At 36.3% G+C, this 16,857-nt stretch overlaps 1 protein-coding gene across 13 annotated transcripts in view; it reads left to right on the forward strand.

The window, feature by feature from the left end:
• tex2 (testis expressed 2) overlaps positions 1 to 16,857 on the forward strand; it is a 61,224-nt gene that overhangs the window by 15,195 nt on the left and 29,172 nt on the right. The window contains exon 1 of one of the 13 annotated variants that reach the window (XM_081385031.1): positions 3,700 to 3,715. The exons of 11 other annotated variants lie outside the window; for them this stretch is intronic. The gene's annotated coding sequence lies outside the window, so the exon portion shown is untranslated. Of the gene's footprint in view, positions 1 to 3,699; positions 3,716 to 9,130; positions 9,215 to 16,857 lie in introns of those variants that run through there. One more of the 13 variants, XM_081385028.1, reaches the window with a different exon arrangement.

The raw sequence follows: 16,857 nt of genomic DNA on the forward strand, positions 1-16,857 counted from the left end.
GGGAGTATTGTGGTGTATTAGTTCAGCAGTCGTATAGCTTGAGGGAAGAAGCTGTACATTATGTCTGGGCATTTACTACTTTACATAAATTACTTTACTACAATTCTTTTTTTGGTGAAAATTATTTAAATTAGCATTATTAAAGCCAGTGCAACAAATACTACAAATTATGTATGGTTTAAATAACATATAATTGTTTTGTCAGATTATAATAATCACTTATTTTTCAATAAAAATAATGTCTGAGACTTAAAATACGCTTCATTGTCATTATTTCCAGACAGCAGAAACGAGTCGATAACCTCTCCTGTCTTGGCGGTGGACAAGCTGTGAGCGTTCGGTTTTATTGATTGTGAACTCATTTGCCTTTGTACAGGTACATCTAGACATTAGTGTCTGCAGATTTGACTATATTGTGTAGTGAGGCCACGTTAGTTTGCAGTACATGCAAATGCAGATGGTTTGGTCTAACATATGGTTTTGGTTTGGTTATTTGGTACTTATGAAGGGTGTATTACTGTATTTGAATATACACTGAACGGCCACTTTATTAGGTACACCTTGCTAGTCCCGGGTTGGACCTCTTTTGCCTTCAGAACTGCTTTAATTCTTCATATGTGAGCCTGGACCACAAAACCAGTCATATGGGTAAATTTTTTTAAATTGAGATGTATACATCATCTAAAAAGCTGAATAAATAGGCTAAGCTTTCCATTGATGTATGGTATAGGACAATATTTGACTGAGATACAACTATTATGAAAATCTGGAATCTGAGGGTGCAAAAAAATCTAAACATTGAGAAAATCTCCTTTAAAGTTGTTCATTTATGTTGGCGATTGTGCTGCATTCACTCACAAAAATAAATGTTTTATATATTTATGATAGGAAATTTACAAAATATCTTCATGGAACATGATCTTTACTTAATATCCTCATGAGTTTTGGCATAAAAGAAAAATCGGCAATTTTGACCCATACAATCAATGTATTGTTGGTTATTGCCACAAATAAACCTGTGCGACTTGTGACTGTTTTTGTGATCCAGGGTCACATATGTGTTCAGAGATGCTCTTCTGCTTGAAGGTTTAGTGTGTTCAGAAATGCTCCACTTCTGCAGACCCCGGTAGTATCAAGTGCTTATTTGAGTTACTGTTGCCTTTCTATCCAGTCTGGTCATACTCCCTCTGACCCTTGACATCAAACAAGGCACTTTTACACACTCACTGGATATCTTCTCCTTTTCTGACCCTTCTCTGTAAACTCCAGAGATGGTTGTGCGTGAAAATCCCAGTAGATCAACTGAAAAACTGCAGTTTCTGAAATACTCAGACCAGCTCGTACTTAACCATCTTTCTTCCTCAGTCTGGTGCTCTTCATCAGATCATCTTGATCATGTCTACATGCATGGAGCTGCTGCCATGTGAATCAATATTTGCATTATCGAGCAGTTGAACAGGTGTATCTAGTAACGTGGCCGTGAGTGTGTGTGTGTTTTAGTGCATGTGTGTGTGTATTTCTGGCAGTGTGCTGCAGAGCAGGTGTGCTTTATTACGGAATAAAAACAGTCAGATGTCAGAAACTAAGCACTGATTGCACCTGGTCTCTCGCTCAGTTCCTGTTCTGCTCAGATTATTCATATGATTAATATGTTCACACTTCAAATCCTCTCACGGCTCTTAGATCCCTGTGTCGTTGTGGGTTTAGTCATATTTTGAATATATATATATATATATATCAGCATATTGAAGACATAATAAATATGAAATGAAAGGTAGAAGCTAAACTCTACATCATTTTGGGATTAAAGAAAATTAAACATTACCAAATTCAAAAATGCAACCCATTCTCACTCACATCGCTATATGAACTAGGAACTTTATTGCTTTTTAATGATAAACCTTGGCGTCAATATACAGATGTGAAGGGCATGGGAATTTTATCGTCATGAAATTATATATTTAGGTATAATTTTATCATTATGATATATGTTGAAGTAGTTAAACTCAATTTAAACGGCTACAATAATTATATTTACATTACATTTCTAAGCACTAACGCGAAACCTTAACCATTTGTCAATATAAAACAATGTGAAACACAAGATATAACAGGCAAATTCAACTATGGTAACAGTTTATTCAAAAATTACTTCTTCTTTTTTCATGACTGAGAAGACAAGACAACACCAATCCATCATTAAACATTCACTATGACTATATCAACATGCAGTATTATTGACGAAAAAGACTAAAGTATAGTTTAAATACTAAAAACTTAAAGGCACAATATGTACGATTTTTGGATTAAAATATCTAAAAACCACACTGTAAACCCGAATAAGTTGGCAAAACTAAAAAAATCGAGGTAATCAGTTGCATCAAATTTTTTAACTTAAGAAATTTTAAGTAAGCAGAACTTGCAGATTTTATTTTGTACTCGTACATTTTAACTTGAAATATTTGAGTAAGCTAATTAACTTAAAATTTTCATATAATCTCAACCTAAATATTTTTAGTAGTAGCTTTGATAGCATTAGCATAGCATAGCACTTGCTGAATGAGTACAGCAATATAAAACATTTAACATGTATCTGTTCTCAAACCAAGCTCATGCTCCAATCGTCACCATGATGATAGCCAAAACAAAAAAAAACATAACAGAAACGCTACTAAACTCGCATAACAAAACATTAAACTCTACTAAATCTCCCACTGAACACTAATCTTTAAACATTAAACCCCAAAAACATTATATAACACTAAGTGTCATGGAAAAGCATGCTGGGAAGTAGAAATCCCAGTCCAGTTTCAGTTAAATTTAAGTTTGTCTGAATTAATAGAAACAAGTTCATAAAACTCAAAACAATACAATTCAGATGACTTAAAATGTGTCAGTTTTGTGAACTCAAAAGAAAAAGAAAGTTCTAAATACTCATAAAAGTCAATCTGATTGAACTGATTTGTTTAATTTAAGTTGGCTCTACTCAAACCAATTCATTAATTTAAGCATTAGGTTTTACAGCGCACAAGTGTACTTGTATTATCCCAAATGTTTCCAACAATGTTTAAATCCAGAGAAATCATCTATTTAAACCAGTGTCGTAACATATCCTCAGAGACAACACTATTTTTATCAAGTGGCCAACAATCATAATCACAAATAACTTTGTTTGTTGCAACAGACAATAATGCAGCATTTTATCTGCCATACAATATATTTTTTTAATCATTGCATGCCATTTAGCAAACACACAAGTCATCCAGCTTTTATTAATATGATATTATAATATCGATCCAGCTTAATGCATTTGAAAGAAAAAAAAATATTTGGAACTATTGGAAATATTACTATTTTTGAGCTTTTTTTTATAAACATTTTTTTTTACCAGTTTTCATAATATAGAACTTGTGTCTATTTGTATCTCTACAAATATAGAGAATGTATGTAATAAGACACTAGATGAGTAGATAAGTAAATGATAAACCATGCGTATGAGTCTTGATTGCGCTTATAGGTGAAAGTGCAATAATTCTGATGAGATTTCGCAAATGACAACAGTCATGATCAAGATAACACAATGAGGGACGATACGTCATCTTTGATTGTGAAATGTCATTGGCTCTCGTGTGTCTTGTGACCGATTGCATCATCGTTCCTCACGTTATGACAGCGTTTGGCTTCAGATGACTCGGAATCAAAGCAACATGAGTTTGTAATACTTTTTTACTGTTTTTATTGGTCACTTTTTGCAATGAATACCTTTGACTACATGTTTTATACTTTTGAGAAGTGGTTAGATTTAGTGGTTAGGTGCTCAAAAGTGTCTTTGAAAGTAAAAAATATGGTGACACTTTACAATAAGGTTTATTAATGCATTAACTAACATGAACTTACAATGAGCAATACATTTATTACTGTATTTGTTAATCTTTGTTAACATTAGTTAATGAAAATCCAGATGTTCATTGTTAGTTCACAGTGCATTAACTAATGCTAACAAGATTTTAATGATGTATTAGGAAATGTTGAAATTAACATTAACAAAGATTAATAAATGCTGTATAACTGCAGTTCATTATTAGTTCATGCTAACTAAGGTAGTTAACTAATGCTAACAAATGAAACCTTATTGTAAAGTGTTACCAAAAAAAAAAAATTATATATATATATAATTTCTACTTTTACAAATGCATACAAAGTATTGACACTTATGACAAGCAATTGAAAGCAATCAAGTTCCTGTTAGTGTCTTAAATGAGAGATATAATAATAATAACAATGATTTGGGAGTAAGAATGCGTTGAAAAAAATGTCATGTTGTTTGTTTGTTGACATATTTGTGTTTACAAGAATATCTTAGCAACAACCAGGAAGTGCATGTGACTCTTCCGAGGACTTTCCTCAGATTTACCACTGACCGTCGTGTGTGTGTGTGCCTGGCTGGATGACATTTACTTGGGCTCGTCCTGCGGTTGCTAGGCTGTGGGCCGTTAGCATCTCCGCGCTAATCTGAGTCTAGCTGTTGCATGATGCATTACTCTGAGCATCACAGGAGATTAATGGAAGATGAGCGCTTTCTGCTGTTCTCCTTTTCTTACTGAACCCAGTCTTGGATCTTGATTGTGAGTACTGAACATATCTAGTACTTTCTTTAGCCATTATAAGATTCACTTTCTGTCAGTACGCATCACATATACAGTTATTTTTCAAGCATTGATGGGGAAAGTTTTGGTCTACATTGACAATTTTTGTCATTTGTAATTTTAAATAATTGTTTAGCCATCTTGATGAACGACTGCATCTTTTCTGTATTTCCACGTGTTCTTGAAAAAGTTTTCTAAAATAGCTAAGTGTTTCAAGTGAGAATGCTATATTATCAACAGTTGTTTATAGCCCACATTAAAGCACGTTTCTAGCACTTGCTTTCGTTCAGCTTTCAGTATCTCTTCTATTATTTAGGGCCAGATTCACAGCAGTCTTCTTAAGAAAGGAGTGATATGTTCTCAGAAGTCTGTAAGAATGTTCAACACATTCCCAGGATGTTCAGCTGAAGAACAGCTGATTGTTTGGCGGCTCTTGGCAAAGACTTGCTGATCAACTGAATGAAAAGCACATGACTGTCATTTTGCAATGCCTGCATTGCCTTAATAATTGTTCGTCACGACACACCTTTCTCAAGTGTGTGTGTGTTCGCACTGCTGAACTGTGTATACGTGCACTCATATGTGCTAAATGCTGCCAAAAAAGATGTCATAATTATGGATGCACCGATGTAAAAAAAAATTGGCCGATACCGATAACCGATAATTCTTTATATTTGAAAGCCGATAACCGATATATTGGCCGATAAATCTAAATCCACATTTTTATATAATTTTTGAGAGCCTGATTACAAAAACAAAAGTCTCACCATTAAAAACCATGTCCCAAACACACAATTATGATAATTTATGTAGTCGATATGTCACATGCACATGTTGCACTTTACTGTATTTTCCTTTATTTAAGTGATTCCAATCATATTTCAAACAATTCAAATCCATCATGTTGAACAGTGCGCATCTGAAGTGTCTCAGCTGAAGGAAATAATACATTATTTATCGGCTTTAAGATATCGTCCAAATTTTCTTATCAGGCCGATAACGATAACATTAAAAATTAACATATATCGTTAGATACCGAAATGGTGGCCGATATATCGCTCATCCCTATTTTTAAGAACATTCTTTTCAGGAATTAAAAGATTTTCTTCTAGAAGTCTAATCTTTAAAACATTCTCAAGAAATGTTTTTGGGAGTATTGTTAACTTCAACTTAAGAAGAAAACAACAGTTAAGAAGAGTGTGATTTGCTGATTGATTTGAGCTCTAGTCTTCTCCATTATGAAGATTGCGTTCTTAATCCCTCACTCTTTCATCCTGGAACACACCAACAGAAAGGTCTGGGAGTCGATGGTTAAAAGATGGTTGATTAGCCCAGAAACAGTTAGCACAGTCTGACAAATAAGACAATGGCATTACATGCGTTCTGGTCTGAGTCCTGTAGGATCACGTCTCGACTCTTCATTTCGTTCTAGTTGGATAGCACTAAGTGGGATTTGGTGGTTAAGTCCATCCATCCTTGTATTCTCCAAAGGGCTTGTCCTATGTAGGGTTGTGTGGGGATCCTGGAGGCTATCCCTGTTCACACTAAGAACGATAACTTTAACAATAAAAATACAGTTCTAATAATCGTTCTTAATGTAAAAGAATAGCAGTTCACACCACAAATATAACGGTACAGAGGAACAATATCATTTGAATCACTCTCAGAATGATTTTTTTCCCCCAGTTTATAAATCAGCTAATCAGAATCTGTCCTGCTTTAAAGAGTTCGAGCATTTAAAGTGGCAGATGACAAAACCACAGCGTGTTTATAATAAACAGAAGATTATACGTTGCATAGGCCATTTATGTATTCGTCCATTATGTTGTCGACATTTTGTTTTTGTCAATCGGTGTAACGATACCCTCATGTCACGATTCGATACATCTCACGATACTGAACTCACGATACCATATCATTGCAATTCTCCAAGACATTTGGCAAAAGGTTAACAAAAAATGTACTGTTGATTAAAATGCTAAATTTGGTGTTACATTGTATGTGTAAATGAATCTGCTTGGACTTGGTGCTGGAAACCCAAAGCACAGGACAATAGAGACACCAGAATAAACACATTCATGATTCTGACGATGAAAATACAGAATTATTTTAGACGAATATGCTTGATCTCTTTCACTGACTAGATATATTTAAAATAATGTAGGACACTTTTTACTGGTAACAAGAAATTTGGTATTATCAGAACCCACAAATCCCCCCATTAAACATTATATTCAACATTATATAGCCTATAGTAGTTTAATGTAATACTGACACTAAAACTCTGAAAACTGGAATTTGTTCCTCACACAGTAATTGTTATTTCGGGTGAACTATCCACAATACATATTTTTAAATTGTGATATATTGTTATAATCCTAGCTTTTACCCTTCTTCACTCTCAGTTTGCCACACATCGTTTCATTCCTTTTCCTCCTGTCAGCGTTGGCGTATGTTGGCATGACATCCGATGGGATGGCGAATGCATGTCGGCAGCCGAATCCTTTGGTTCTGGAGAAAATGTGCGCTCTTTATTACCTGTGATCGCTCCGTCTGTGACTCGTCTGATAGAGGAAGTGTTGTTGTCGTGTTGAGCAGGTGTGCTTTGCGTGGGCTCAAACTCAACAAAACAATTTCAAGGGAAATGAGTTGAGTGATAAGCAGGGAATATTGAAATCAGTATCGGTGAAGCACCTGTGTGGGATTGTCGCCGGATGAGCTTATTTCAATAGTTTGTTATTATTTATTGTCATTGTATTTACCAATTTACTGTGCCATTTCAGTGTTGCATATTGAATTTTATTGTGAATTAATAAATATCATTATTACCCACTTTGATCGATAGTGATAATAAATAATAATGTCCTTGCTCTTACCAGCTTTATAATGGCAGTGAATAGTGCTTGAGTTTTTGAAGCTCCAAAAAATGTCTCCAGCAGGTTAATAAAGGCCTTCCTGAAGTGAATCTGGGAAGAGCCAGGACATTATTTCATATAACTCTGATTGTGTCCGGCTGAAAGAAGAAAGTCATACACACCAAGGATGGCTTGACGGTAAATATTATGGGATAATTTTCATTTTTGGGTGAACTATCCCTTTAATTTAGTAAGTGCACATAGGCCTACTCTTTCTTTCTTTCTTTCTTTCTTTCTTTCTTTCTTTCTTTCTTTCTTTCTTTCTTTCTTTCTTTCTTTCTTTCTTTCTTTCTTTCTTTCTTTCTTTCTTTCTTTCTTTCTTTCTTTCTTTCTTTCTCTGTCATATCTAATCTAAGAAATGCTTCTCTCTTATATCTAGAGCTTCACTTCTCTTCTGTTTTGTGGCATCTTGCCTGTTGTGTGTTATATTCACATCTTGAATGAACAGCATGTGTTCTGTATCTCTTGTATCAATATCTATTTTTAATCTTCTCTGTTGTCTTTTCACAAACACACCCTGTGGCCCATGGGTCGAATAAGGCCATCTCCCACTGTCCTACAACCTGTTCTTCACTACATTAGTGCTTCCTGACAGCTCCATTAGACAGTCTCACACACACACACACACACACACACACACACACACACACACACACACACACACACACACAGACACACACACACACACACACACACCACAGCCGTGGGAAGCTCTCCCATGAGACCCCTCATGAACTGCATGCCCCAGTAATTTCACCTAGTACGACACTTGTCCTTGCCAGAATCTTAAATTTAATGGCAAAAAAAAAAAAAAAAAAATCATAAAGATTCCGAGAATAACAGCAAATATTGATAGATAAGAAGTGAAATGTTATCATTGGGATGCTCGGGGAAGCTCTGGAGTAAACTTGACCTTCAGTCTCCAAGTTCCGGTCACACAAGTGGTTGCTGGCAGTGTTTCAGGAGGGCCGTACTGGTCCAGAAACTCGCATTCAGCTCTGACTCCATTCTGAGACAGTTGCAATCGAAATTATTCAACCCCCATTGCAAGTCAAGTTTATTGGCAACATGTACAGACTTCCAGCTTTTTGCAATGAACAAATCAAACAAAAGTAATTGAAATAGCTCAACACAACAAATGTTTCAAGTGGTTTCCCCAAATGCAACTTCTCCAGTTTCAAAATTATGCAACCCCTTCATGACAAGCATCTTTAGTACTTAGTTGAGCACCCTTTTGCTGTTATGAGCTGCTGCAAACGAGATGTATATCCAGACAGCAGCTTCTGGCAGCGTTTCTGAGGAATCTGAGCCCAATCCTCATGAGCAATGGCCTCCAGTTCAGTGTTTTTGGGTTTGCTGATGTAACCGCCTTCTTAAAATCCCATCAGAGATTTTCTATGGGGTTCAAGTCAGGTGACTGTGATGCCACTGTATCTTCCAGGACTTCTTCTGCAACCTAGCCTTGGTGGAAACTGAGGTATGCTTGGGATCACTGTCCTGTTGGAAGGTCCAAGCTTCAGCTTCCTCACTGACGGCATGACGTCAACTTCCCTAAACTTCATCTCTACTTCCACACGCTGCAGGTTTCCAGTGCCAGAGGATATAAATCAGCCGCAGAGCATCATCGAGATCCAACATGATGAACTGGAGACGGTGTTGTTTTCAGCATATGCTTCATTCTTATTCATCGTCATGTATATTCATTCATTATGTATATTCATTCATTATATATTATTAATTCATGTAGTCTTGGAGTTCTGGCATGCGTTTAGTTAATCGCCTATATGAAAGCGGAAACCTCAGTGCTTGTGGCCACCAAGTTTTGCTGCAGGTCTTTTGCAGTCGCTCGAGGGTTTTTCTGAACCTGCCTTCTCAGAAATCTGGTTGCAGCCGTTAAAGCCGTTACTTTAACTTTAAACTCTAGGAACATTTAGTGTCTTCGCCATCTTTTTATTAGCCTGGCTCCGCCCTCCTGCGTACTTCCGCTCAATTTTATTTCCCTTCAGTACTACGTCTGGGACTGTGATGTATTGTTTGGTTTTCTCCGGCCAAATTTTTGGCGGCCCAGTCAGCGAACAGAGGGAGTGGCTGAGAACAATGACGTTGATGTTGTGCGTTAGTTTGAGTTGTAGGGTTACGTCACGACCAAAGGTTAGCGATTGGTTATGGCAGATCCAGAGTGACTCTGGGCAGATCCAATAATTTTAAACTTCAACAGAATACCCGCCTACAAGGAAGTTAACGCTTGTCAATGGAGAGAGGCCAGACTCTCTGTACAAATGAAATGTACGAGAGTCTGGTAGAACCAGGCTATCTTTTTATATCCTGTTCCTTGTTTGTGAAGGGCGATGATATCTTCTCAACTTTTTGGACCTTTCTTTTGACTTATTTCTAAGTCCATATTTCTAACATGCAGTCAAACGTGTCACTCAGCAATAGGGGTGTGCCGGTTTCAGAATTGGTGATGACGGTTATGACGTGAGTCAAATGTGACGGTTCATAACATAACCGTCGGCCGGGGGGGGGGGGGGGGGGCGTTGCGAAGGTCGTCTGTTATAGGACAACTTAGTTTGAATAAACGAGCAGACACTGATTAGCTACTTGGTCGCCTATTAAACAAATAAAATTAATATCTCATCATCCGCACCAACGTTTTTTTTTTTCAAAGCCGCACCCGCCCGCCATCCGCTGATTGTTTTGCGGTCTATGGAGGATGCAATGCTCTGCTGATGCGAGCCGCAAGAAAGCCCTTGTCTGTTCTAGAAAGGATGCAGCAAAGATATTTAATGCTAATGTATGAGGCATAGGCCTTCGCTGAGTTTCATTCATTTACGATGAGATGCGCTCTAGTTCACAATGAAATGCAATGCAAGTGAACGCGGTGTGCCCGCGCCTGCATGTCGTGGTTATTATATTGTCTACTATGTTTTCTTTTTATTTATTAAATACATGAAATTGGTTGAGGAAACATTTATTAAAATTAAGATACAATTTGTACAAAACGAAATTCGCTTTAAAGAAAGGCTCTTAACAATGCAATGCAAGTGAACGCGGCGCGCCGTCGCCTCAATGTCACGGTTATTATAATGTCTGTTCTATTTGTTTTTTTATGTATTAAATACATGCAATTGGTTGATGAAACATTTATTAAAATTAAAATACAATTTGTACAAAACGAAATTCGCTATATAGAAAGGCTTTCTACAAAGCAAAACTTAATGAAGTGGTAAAAATCATGTCTGATGATTTACAAAACAAAACTTCATTAAGTGGTAAAAACCATGTCTCCCGAAATATTGCGCATCTTGATCCAATCTTTTATTACAATTGTTTTTTGAGCTAAAATGTAATAGGCTACACATCATATACACACACTGTATATTTCTTTTATCAAACATGTTTGGGGCCAGTCAAGGGCTAAACTGCACGATCACGGTAATGATACATTTTTTATTATTGCTAATGTTTATTATTACAAATGTTTTTCCTTTGTTTAATAAATCTCATAATGATGGCACATCACTATATCATAGTCGTAGCTTTTATTTCTATCTCAAATGATTGGCGGTCGGTCAGGGGGTACTTGGCAAAGAATCAAATTTGGAAACGACGTAGATCACTAATAACACAGACTGTTAACAATTGTTTTTAATTAGTATTTAAACATACTCTATGATAAAAAAAATTTTGTAAAAAATATTTTAATAACACGGTTTTGGCGGTTATAGAGTTCTAATGACGGTGTTCAACTATAACCGTCGGTCTCACGGTTATATACTAACCGTCACACCCCTACTCAGCAAACCTAGTCAGTTTCATGTGTTCTAGCTCAAGCACACCTGGTGCAACTAATGAAGCCCTTGATTAATGAGACAACACCCGTTTAGCAGATTTGCGCTGTTGTGAGGGATTCTATTGAATAATTTTGAGACTCCATAAGTCATTAAAAGTTGCATTTTCAGTTGAATTTGGGGAAACCACTGGAAACATTTGTTGTTTTGAGCTATTTCAATTACTTTTGTTTGATTTGTTAATTACAAACAGCCAAAAGTCTGTAAATTTTGTCAATAAACCTAATTTGCAATGTGGGTCAAATAATCAACATCCAATGAAATCATGATAAATAAAATCAAGTTCAGTCCTACATTATTTCCTTGCTGAAGATCTTGTTTCACTTAGAAATGCATCGTGGATATATCACAGAGGTGAAATGGATTGAGAATGCTGTATCATGTTGACTTTAAGAGCATAAATCAGTGTGATGGGTTTGTGGGCAGAAAGTCTTGGCTGGAGGATTTATTATTTATTTATTTTTTTCAGTGCTGAGGTTTAGAGACGAGATCCAATTAAGAGCCATTCTCTTTTCTTTTGGAATAGAAATTTCTCTCATCTTTCATTTAGGGATGCGCGATATATATCAGCATCGGCCGATTTATGTCAATTTTTAATGTTTATCTGGGTTTTTAATGTTTATTATTTCCCGATATATAATGTATTAGTTCCTTCAGCTGAGACACTTCAGATGTGCACTGTTAAACATGATGGTTTTGAATTGCTTGAAATATGATTGGAATCACTTCGAAAGGGAAAATTAAGTTAAGTCTGTCATATAGGCAATGATGTAAAAAGAAATTTGTGAATATTTTGTGCGCCCATGTGGGCGCATTCGATCTTTCTTCTGTCCTGGAAGATACATTTTTTTTATATTTTTTGGCTTCCACACTGTTAAGTGACATTTAACCGATGATAAATAATTAAGTTATCTCACACCGCTCGTCTGAAATTGTGTCTGTAGTGTGTAAGAATCCATTCATATCAGTTATACAAGATCTGCTCACCATCTATGTTTGTTATTTAATTGACTTCATGATTCATGTGCTTGTTTTGGTAATGATAACAGTCTCTTTATGAAAAATCTAATTACTGGGCCATGTGTGTGTCTCTGATTATCCAGCAATGGATGTATATCATCATGGTGACTTATTGTGATCACTGGTGGCTTATGTGTAAGATGACCATCAATTAGAAGATTTAAAATATCTCCTGCACTTTTTAGATAATGAACGTGAGGATAACACAGCAATCCACGCTCAGCTGATGTTTAGATAAATGTTGTTTCGGTCGCTTAATGCACTTTAGATATTTAAAGAGAAGAAGGTGTTTTACAGAATGGACTAAATTCAAGTTTGACCTCATTAGCATCTATGTTATGAGTGAGTTGGGATTCAGCACTTCCATTAGAGATTGAGTGTGTTTTCATCTGAGCCAGTCTAGAATCTTAAGCCTTAAACTAAGGCTACGTTTACACAACAACGATATGCTTAAAACGGAGAAGTTTTTCCTCTGAGTTTTCCGCGTACAGACGACACCATTGTCAAAACGATCCCATCTGCGAAAACGGCTAAAAACGCTGTATTCTGCTGCCAGGCCAGTAGATGGCGATGAAACACCGTAGACTGAACACGTAATACGCATGTGCATGACGTCATCGTCTTCACAGAGTCACAATTTAGTCGTTTTACACAGAGACCGTTTTCAAAAGTTTGCGTTTTCAGGCACCCAAAACGCCGTTGTCGTGTAAACGAACGGCCAAAACGCATTAAAGTTTTAAGTTTTAGTTGAAAGCGGTGTGTGTAAACAGCCCCAAAATCTTGAAGTTCGAGTTATTCCTGTGCTCTGGTGAATGTACAAACACACAAGACACAACAAATACACCAAAACCCATCATTTTTTAAGTGAAATGAACACAATAATGGCTCTCACAAAAAAGTGAGAGACGTTGTTCTCATCATGTCAGTGTCTATAACAGATCGGCACAGGAGTCGGGGCGCTCACAGTAATTGAATGCGAGTGCTGAACCTCTGCCAGTACTGCAAATCAGCACTGAAATGCTGAGGTAGACCTCACTCTAACACACACACACACACACACACACACACACACACACACACACACACACACACACACACACACACACACACACACACACACATTCACACACATTCTTGTACATCTATCTTTATGAGGACATTGATTGACACAATGCAATGTCTAGCCACTTACCCTAACCTTCCCCATCACAACTAAGTGCCTAACCCGACCCCTGACCCTAAACCGACCCTTAACCTCATTATAACCTTATCCCTAAAACCAAGTCTTGACCCTCAAACAGGCCTTTAAAGGAAAGTGAGGACCGGCCAAAATATCCTCACTTTACTCTCCAGTGGTCTAAAACTCAAACTGGTCCTCACAAAGATAGTAGTACAAGTACACACACACACACACACACACACACACACACTCTCTGTGTCCCCCCCCTCACTCTCTCTCTCTCTCTCTCTCTCTCTCTCTCTCTCTCTCTCTCTCTCTCTCTGTCTTAACACATTATTTGTTCATAATCTTCTAGAAGTAGAGTATAAAAACCTTGCAGTATTTTTGCGTAGATAATTTAGAGAAGTTACACTACAATCACGCTCCAATGACTTAAATTCAACTCGTAAATACAAACTTCCCAGGATGTCTTGAACGCACCATTACTCCAGTGGCTAATGTTGTTAGATTGAAGTATTTAAAGCCAGGGAATAATAATATTGAATAATATGCCTATGTCTTTCTTCCCGGTTACATAAAAACAGCTCAGAGTGAACAGTCTCTCTTTTATTGAAGTGAGATTATGTAAAAAGTGGAACAATAATGGCTATTAATTAGAAATCTCACATCTTACGCCACAAGTGGCATGTTTTTAATTAGTTTTAATACTGATTAAGATGTTTTTGCTGTGTGTACTCTCTATATACACACATTTCAGTGCTCAAGTATATGATTTATGTACAGTTTTTCTGTTGCACACAGTGTACTTGTATACTTCATTATATTGCCAGCTGATTTGCACAGTGAATTAAGGATACCAGGGAGATTTGCAGTCAGTGATGGAGAAAGCACACTCCCACTGTGAATCCCTGAAAAATGAGATTTAAGTTTGCTGTGGAAATATACATATTATTGGTAAGCAAAACGAGTCTTAATCAGAACTCAACTCAAACCCTACTCTTATCAACTGAGGTATGTCTAATTTTATATCAACAATCGGCATTAGGGCTGGGCGATATGGCCAAAAAATCATCTGACAAATATTTTTTGGTTGAATATTGTATATATCTCGGTATTTAAAATAATAATAATTCTACTTGGATTTAAAAAAAATAAATAAATCTGTATTTATTTAAATATATATATATTTATTTCACATCCTCCCCAATGTTGTCTTACAAACAATGTCCATATTGAAGGCTATGAAAACATAAAGTGAATGTAACCATCTGGTATATTACATGCAAAAAAAGGGTTAAAATCACATTACATTTAACATTGTAACTACAATCTAAAAACATAAATAATGATTTTATTTTGGGGGAAAAAAAGCATGGTTACCCCATTACAATAGTCACCTTAGAGTTACTGCTATCATAAAAATATGCTTACTTGTATGTTTAAAATTCTACATACAACTAATATTTTATCAATATGTATATTTTAATTGTATTAATATTTTATTGTGTTCGTTTGTTTAGCGGAGATTCACAGCAAAATGGAAATATGTGCATGAGCTTCTAATATTTACTGAATATACCTGTGAAATGCCACAGAAAACCACTAGAGCCTACATCTTAAACACATTAAACTTACATTTAAACACAGTAATTTTCATTTTGGGTGAACTATCCACAACACATATTGTTGCATTTTAGTGTTGCGATATATTGTGACAGCCCTAGTCAATCATCTAAAACGTTTCTGTGAATAATACAACTAGTGTCATTGAGTTAAAAAAAAATAAAACATGTTGCTTTCATAGAGATGCTTATAAAATAACATAAAAGTAGTTTTCAAAGCCCAAAAGGCATAGATTGTAGGGATGACCCATAAAAGAGTTAATCTGAAATGCTGAAAATGCAGTTGAAACACATTTGATGTGACGTCTCGTCTCTTTACTGTCCTGGTTTCGGTGCTTCACGGCTTTGATCAGCTTTAAATTCGGCATCTCCTTCTTTCCCTCGCTGTCAGGAATCTTCAAACGTCTCGCTCCCTTCAAAGACGGCCTTTATCATCCAGTCGTATGAGTTTCAGTCAGCTCAGAGATCATTCACCCTGTATAAGTGTAATTAGTGGAAACGTGATGATTAATTACAGTGGTCGTTAGATGTTGACTCGATAATCCTGAAGCGTTTCTAATGTGTGGCCGAGCGTGACATTGAGACGCGATTTAATATTAGTGTGTTTTGTTTTAGAAGCTTTCTTTAATATTCATTATTACATGGCTTGGTTGAATTCCAATGTAGAATGCCATTAAAAACAGAGCGTTGCTATGGACGCAGGATGATTCTAACCATAGAGACGGAACGGACAATTTTCTTTAGCGGAAGCAATACAATCAATAAACTCCTTTTTAAATCAATATTTTGTGTCAAATTATTGATTTATTTGGTGGGTAGCCATGGAATAAGCGGGATAATGTAGAGCGAGGCGGTTGTTATAGCGAATACACCCCCTTCAGGCTGATTCAAGACCCCGACCGATGCCTGTCGGGTTGTATTCGCTATAACAACCGCCTCGCTCTACATTATCCCTAACTTAATATTCCCACATTCTCGAGCTGCAGTCCTCTGGGAAAACTGTCCGTTGACTTAACAAACACATGTATCTTCTTCCAGAGAATAGAAACCTAGAGTTTGTCTGAGACTTTATGCCACAAATCGGATTGAAATCATTTATTTCAAATGTCTGGACCACGCAGGAACCTGAGCTTTCCACACAATATTTGCTTGTAAATGCTGTAGTGATAATAAAATATGTTTTAGGACAAATGTGGTTAGTTGTCATGAAAATAATGTTACAAGGGAAGAAAATGCTCCTAAATGTTCAAGAAACATGTTATTTTTATCTGTGGATTTTAGCCTGGGTTTGTTTTCCAGAGTATGTTATAATATAACAATCACTGCAATAATGATCCAATGACAGAAATTATTATTATTATTATTATTTCACAGACTCTTAAGCATTTGTCTATTAAAATCCAAACAGGGACTCTTTTTATTTCTTTTGTCACAATATCATCATGTGATCTACCAGTGTCAGTAATCCGGGAACGTTTTTTTACGACTCTTTTATGAGTACTGTGAATTCGGACATATACATCTTTTGTCACGTACTGTTTTTCGCCTACTAGATAGTAGGGAAATATGTGATTTTGAACGCAGCCAGACTGACAGGCTGTCTACACTGTAAAAAAAATTATA

Source organism: Scardinius erythrophthalmus (assembly GCF_964197995.2).
Source record: "Scardinius erythrophthalmus genome assembly, chromosome: 1".
Taxonomy (NCBI): Eukaryota; Metazoa; Chordata; class Actinopteri; order Cypriniformes; family Leuciscidae; genus Scardinius; species Scardinius erythrophthalmus.